The sequence below is a fragment of the Acanthisitta chloris genome, unplaced genomic scaffold (assembly GCF_000695815.1).
Source record: "Acanthisitta chloris isolate BGI_N310 unplaced genomic scaffold, ASM69581v1 scaffold3532, whole genome shotgun sequence".
Classification (NCBI taxonomy): Eukaryota; Metazoa; Chordata; class Aves; order Passeriformes; family Acanthisittidae; genus Acanthisitta; species Acanthisitta chloris.
The window spans coordinates 22,663-29,907 of NW_008660867.1; positions in this window are offsets into that span (position 1 = coordinate 22,663).

Below are 7,245 nucleotides of genomic sequence, written 5' to 3' on the forward strand. Positions count from 1 at the left end.
GAGTTGAGATAATAAAGCTTATTCACCCTTCTAATACACTTCAGACACGCTGATTCTAAAATATATATAGTATGTAAAATGTATTTACACCATGTTTATGTTGTAATGCCATAACAGTGTAAAACATCCTGTTCCATATATGAGAATCAATCTCAATATGAATAACAGTGATTTTTACATGTGAAAGGGATAGAACGCCATAGTGGGCTATGGGAAGCTAAGATACTAAGAACTTGATGTAGTTTGTGTTAACAAATTGGATAGATTATCCCTGAATCATTATAGGCAGATCTAAACCCCATTGTCATTTCATACAGAAATATACTTACTGGATTAGTCTCATTTCTTGGAAGTATATGACCTGGTGGGAGTCATAGAAGAACTATGCTTAAAGAGAAAACACAATTGATGTTCAACTTGAGTGGTTCTTTTGGTTTAACCTCCAAAACTATCCTGCAGCCTGAGGTAATTGCACCAGTGTAAAATTCCCTTGTAATATATGCCATTTGCATGGCTTGCCAAAATAGACCTTGAGGGTTTCCAAGTTGTTTTGCTTTCTTTTTAAAGGTTTTCAGCATAACAACTGTGATATTTATACTCTTTTATTCTAAAGAGCATTTCCCCCATTCTATAGGAAGCTGAGACTTCTCCACTACTACTCTCAAGCACATCTTGACATTTTGAAAACGAATACAGGTCCCCAGAGGACACACACCATGCTCAGATTGAACAGCTGTTCCAGTTAGCAGTATATACAGTCAAATTAAAATGTATTAATTGCACATTAGGATTAACATAGACTTAAAGTTCTCTGAGAACTCAGAGCCTACAAAATCCTTTACCCTGTCAACTCTATCTTCATTGGTGCCATTATAGGAAACAAGGACATTTCTTCAACCAGCACCAGATTTGTAATTCTACAAGTTTACAAATCAGATTTAGCTGTAATGGAAAGTGGTATACTGAGCGCTATGACATAAATCCTCATAATGAATGTTAACAATATTAAAAGTTAATGATAAAAATGTTCTTATGTGGGAATTATAGACATGCCAAAGTTAGCATGGGCAACTATGGAGGAGACAAATGGATTTTCAGCAACCCAGAACACTTTGAAAGTGACAACTGCTACAAAATGTTGTTTCAGTCACCAGAGGGAATCCTGGGCAGTGACTAGTTTCCCTTTTCTTCGTAATCATCACACCATATACTTATTTCAACATATGGGAAATTTTGCCAAGACTAGTAGTGGTATTGACTTACTCCCATGGAGTGGGGAGTGGACCTGGTGCATTTTGCTTGATACTGCCATCTCAGCGTGGTTTTGTCCTGAGGTCTCATTGTGTCTGGGCAATTCTTTCAAGCTGACAGAATTTTCTTATTTACATCATAGGACATTAGGAAAGAAAGGTTTCATCTGTTATCTTTAACCACAATTACCCAATTTGAAATTCAGTGGACTCAGATCTGAATTTAGTGGCTCTACAGCTAGTTACTTGCTAGTGGTGCCTGTTGGAATAAAGCTCCTTATTGCTGATGGAGTGTATATCTTAAACAAAAGCAAATATTCCACTAATTTAAATGAATTCTGTCTTAACCTTTAAACAAATGAGTTTTTGCTGTTTCCTGATAGAAAATGAGTTGAGACTGGGTGCAGACTTTTCTCTGGATTAGATGTTTTTATCTTGGTTTCATCACTAGCTTTGATTTCTCTTATATCATAGTGACAGGACCAATTTATTTAAATATGGTATTTTTACAGATACTAGACCAAATGTAAGTTCCTATAATTTTTTCATAATTCATTTCAGGTGAAGGATAATTCCCCTGAAATGCAGACCTTCAACTTCTATGTGTTTCTTTCAACTCATTTATCGTTCTCTTTCTAAACGGTGATTCACATACTTCCTTAGTAAATATTGTCTGGCATTTTACTGCATTTCCATGAAAATAGCAGCAAAGAAAGCAGAGCAGTAAAACTTAAAAATATGGCTCCGAAGCCTATAGTTGTACATCTCAGAAGAGTGTAAAATATGATTTTATAACAGCAGCTATTTATTATTCACCCTGTCTGCCCTTTTCTGCACACACGTGCTCATACTCAGCAGAGATTTTGTAATAGTTGTAGGTTCCCCTAGGGCTATGTCATGAAGATGCACAATAAAATATAAGACCAGAATTATTGCTAGCATAAAGCAGTTTGTGGCAACTGAAAGCCTGGTTCACAATTGATTATTGATTGGTATCCTGATGTAGCCATTCTATTAATATGGAAATAAAGGAACTTGCCTGAAAAAGGAAAGAGGAAGCAATAGTTGTGTATAAAGTGATCTTTTTCCCCAGTACTTCTCCTTATTTTGCTTAGCTTAATACATGCAGCAGGATGATAATGAGGAAAGATCAAAGCATGGTAGCTTTGTAATGTTCTACTAGATTTCTCATGGAGCTATTTTATAAAATCATAGAGCAGAATAGATTTTAACAATTCTACAAGTATTTATCATTTCTGTAAAAAGAGCTGGAGACCAAAATTTATGATATGCTATGATGAACAACACCCTGTACCTAGAAATGGCTCATAGTTTTCAATTTCACATCCTCTGTCTAATAAGTGTGCAACAAATAGAAAAAGAATGGCTATACAGTGGTCACATTATACAACTTACTGGGCTTTCATCTAAACCACAGAATGTACATCTTGGGCCTTGGGAAAGCATTTGTCTTCCTTTAGCTTTCCCTTAAAACTCAGGAAATGAAGGTCAGTCACAAGAAACAACTCACCTCACTTATCTTGAGGTTAACACAGAAAATCTTAAATCTAATGTAACCCAAATGTTAGCATTTAAACATACATAGAAAGAAAAATTAGAAAGTACATCAGGAAAAGATCAATATATATTCCAGTATGTAACACAAAAATATGTATGCTTGTCAGAAAATTGCTAAAATCATCAAAAGAGTGAGAGCAAGAAAACTGTGGCAATGAAAATAGGGCATGGAAATAAGTATTAACACGTTTGGAGCAAAAAGGATGTTAACAATAATGCGGATCTCTTGAGCAGGGATAAAATAGTCAAATTGCTTAAAAGTACAGAAATGACAGCTATGATCTCTTAGTATCTCTTCTCCATTTTGGGAAAAAACTGAAAGAAATAAATGATAGAGCTGTTTGAAAAGATAATGATGCTAAAACATTTTTTGATCCTGTGATAATTTGATAGGATGTCTAGTACTAAATATTAAAATGACAGACATTTTGAAAAGAGCATGTATCTCACATTCAGAGGTTTTGAAAGAGTTAGGTGTGGAATTTTCTCAGGATTTGATCAGTCTTCATTGTATTTTGGAACACAAAAGAAGTTGCACAAGAGAACTAATGTTGCATAATAATTTAGAAGTAGTCATATGTAAATTATTTACATTATTTATATTCAGTGCTTAGCAATGTGCTTAATTGGGCACCTTATGAAATTTCCATCAAGAAATAAAAGTGTTATGGAAATTATATGGCATTCCTTAAGTCACTAAAAATACATTCACTCTAGTTCTCAAAATGTAACTTTTTCCTCAGGGATTTCTGTTTCAGAATATTAACTTTAAAGGCTGTATTCCTAATGGTTGTCTAGGTGTTTTGGGTCCTGTATTGCTGAACATTTCAACAATGGCCAACACAAAATTTAAAATCATAATTTATAAGATTTACAGACATGCAAAGGTATGGAAGTGGTAAATAAGGAAGATAAATATTGACATTCTAGGGTTCTTGTCTTCAAAAAGCCCTGAACCTCCAAATTATTTAGAATCCTATAACTATTATATCATGACTGTTCTGTTATTTGGGTTTGTCTTTTTTTAAAAAAACCAGCCTGATTCTGAGCTGATACCTTGACTTTTCTACTAAGCAAACAAAGCTTTATTGCAGTAGCTTTTAAAATGAGTTAATCATGTCTCTTGGGAGAAGAATTCTAACTTACTATGTGTGACATGCTCTTCACCAAGATGGACTTTATCTTCTAACATAAGGCCAATTGCAGTGCTTTTGATCAGTCAAAGAAAACATCTTTGAGGAAAAGCTTATGTGGTAGTTTTGAGTAATTGCCTTATGTCAAGTTACCATTTTGTCTGAAGAATCAGACCTTCCATTTTAAGTAAATATTTCCTTATATCAAAGTGGATATTGAAATTCTTTGAGAAGAACTTCATTGTCAAGTTTGTGGAAAAAGACTTCAATATTAAGTTCTTTGAAAAGAACTACTTCTATTACATTAATACTGTACCCTAGTTTAATAACAGAAAGGCAGTCTTTTACTTTAGAAGACATATCATATATAAACCTTGTTGATTTCAAAATGCACTTTTATTTCAAATACAAAAGTTTAGTTCTTGGTTAGGCAATGTTAGAGTTTTACCAAATATGGGTCGATAACCAATTGTACAATATTCCCGAAAGCAGGTAGATGTGAAATGTAAACTAACACACAAGAAGAAACTATATTGAACAAGTAAAATTATTCAATATCTAAAAAGATGTATTTGATGCAAGAATTAAGTCTTTGTAATAACTACATTGCACAGGGCCAAAATTCCCTGCTGTCAGAGCTGACTTCAGGTGTGGGAAATTGCTTGGAGTTGCAAGTAGTAACTCCAAGAAAGATGGTCCCCACCTCCTGCCCACACCTCTTCCTTGTCCTTGTGCTGCAGCTATCTCCAGGGTTTGGATTCTGTGAGACACTGACTGCCATAGGTTAGTTTGTCCTAGTGCTTGGGGGAGATGAGAAGTCACAAGATAGTTCTTCCCCCTGGAATAAAGAGCTCACATCGGATGACTAGATTCAGTGCTGGTGTGGGGACAGTGTGAATAGTCTGGCTGGTCCTGCTGGGGCAGGGGCTGCTGAGGGCATCAGACATAATCCTGCCCTCCTCACATGTGTGCATGTGCTGCTCAACCAAGTCGTTTTCCTGGGGGAAGAGTTTTTGGGTTAAATGACTGTATTATTATGGTATTAACATTTTCTTACTCATGCCATTTGCATGGTTCCATTGTTCAGAAGAGGAAACAAGTTTGAATTTAGATAGACTATCTATGATTGGGCCAGACTTCCAGAATGAGGTCTATACAATTGTTTATGTGTCCAAAGAGTTAGACACACTGAATGAATTATATTTTTATATATTAAAATGATATATCTATATCTAGATATAGATATAGATGTGCAATTTACATAGATTTATGTTATGAACTAACTCCCTACACATTTGGATATTTCCATGGACGTACATGACTTGTCTTTGTGTCTGATGTCAGCCTTCTCAAGCAGACCATACACAACTTTATGGGGAGAAGAGCAGGAGCCTTTTGTATTTATCTCCTTTGTTTTAACCACAAGATTATTCCTTAATAAAAAAAAAGATTTGGAGACTTTGGGCTATATTGTAAGGGAACACTTAGAAATCAAAGAACTCTGTTCTGCTTCCAGCTCTTTCAAAGACTTGATTGAATGATTTCAGTGAAGCATTTTCAGATAAATGATATATTCCTGTTTCAATGGATTCTATTTTCTGTAAGACCTCTGACAAACTTAGTATGGGGAATGTAAAATGATAACTTCTAATACCATGGAAAAAGGAAGTGAGTACTGAAGGTGGCTGAAAGTGTAATGCAACAATATAATCTAGTTACATAAACTTTGCAAACAGTAAAAAAATCACGCTCACAATTTAGTGTTCCCAGTAGACAGACACAGCATTTTTCACTGACTTTTGATTGAAATCTTGGCCTTGTGGTATAATCCTTGTTTATGTAATGGGAATAAATCCTCACTAAAAAGAAACTGGGAGATCTTTATTCCCTCAGAAATGCTTGCAATAAGACAGAAACATGGGATGTGAAGAGAAAACAAAGATAGAAAGGTGATGGTTCCTTGTGTGTTCCAAAGGCATCTCCAGGCTTTCAATAGCAAGTGACAGCTTTAATTTACAGTTGAGCTCGGAGACATTTTCATAGCTCTGCATTCAATTCTTTTATGTGGGTAGTACAAAGAGCTTATCAGAACAATCACATTTTTTAAACCACAAGGCACTTTAGAGTATATACTGTGAATCAGAAGTAGAATCCTGAATTTATGCTTAGAGAAAATGTGCCATAAGTTGGATCATTGGAGAGTCAAAATGGAGATAAGATTAAAGGTATACCTGAGGACATCTTGTATGTTATACCTGTCCTATTATTCCTATTCATTCTTCACTTTTAAGAAATTAATTTGCATTGACTGTGGAGAAAAATAGAAAAAGATGGGTATCTTACCTGGTTAAACATGTGTTCATTGCAGAATAGGCAATATAGCTAATAGTTATGTTAATGTGTGCTGTGTATATTATGTTAACAACTTAGAATTTTAAAACAGGAAGCCTGGTAAAAGGCCGTACAAGTGCAAGTTGAACTAAAATACAGGGCACAGTGATACTACCAAATAGAGAAGGGAATACCAGGCTCCTCTTAGCTTTCTGTGGTGTGCCTGTGTTACAAAGCCATAGCCACTCTTCTGTGCAGTTTTCTTCTTTTCCAAGAAGTCAGCTTGAAATAAAAAGTAAAAACTGTGTTGCAGCTCCTTAGAATTGTATTTTTACAGCATTAAAGATCTTTAGATGTATTTATTGTCTACCAGTGGCAGGGGAAAGAGGGAGGCTGAGTATGACAGTATGTGGAAGTGCTTGAAAATCAAAAGCCTCCTGGGGCTATTTGTGTGCAAGTTATTTTTAAGAATTAGTCTGGAAGTCAACTAACATGAGCAAGTAATCCATGAGAAAGCTGAATTTCATATGAGAAAGCGAATTTGGGTTTTATCTATGTCCTTTTAGTGTAGAGGAAACTACCATTTACTGGATAAATACTTTGCATGCTTTCAGGACCTCATCTGAAAATAAACAGTATTTCAATTGGAGCAGCAGTTTTCTGACATTTGTATAAGAATGTATTATAATGAAGGAAATATGATGAGTTTACAATGGAAAATGAAGGTAGTGATGACAGCCTCTTGCTGTATTTTGCAAGTAGTCATAAGACAGAGATAAAGGTTGATATTTTATTCATCTCATTGAGTTGCAATAGCCTTGGAAGAAGTAATGGATTACAATAAAGTACTCCCAGGAATTCAAGAACATTCAAGAACGTAAGAATGGCCATACTGAATGGCAAATACCTAGGTAATCCATTTTCTTGTCTGTAACATTGCTCAGACTTTTGGG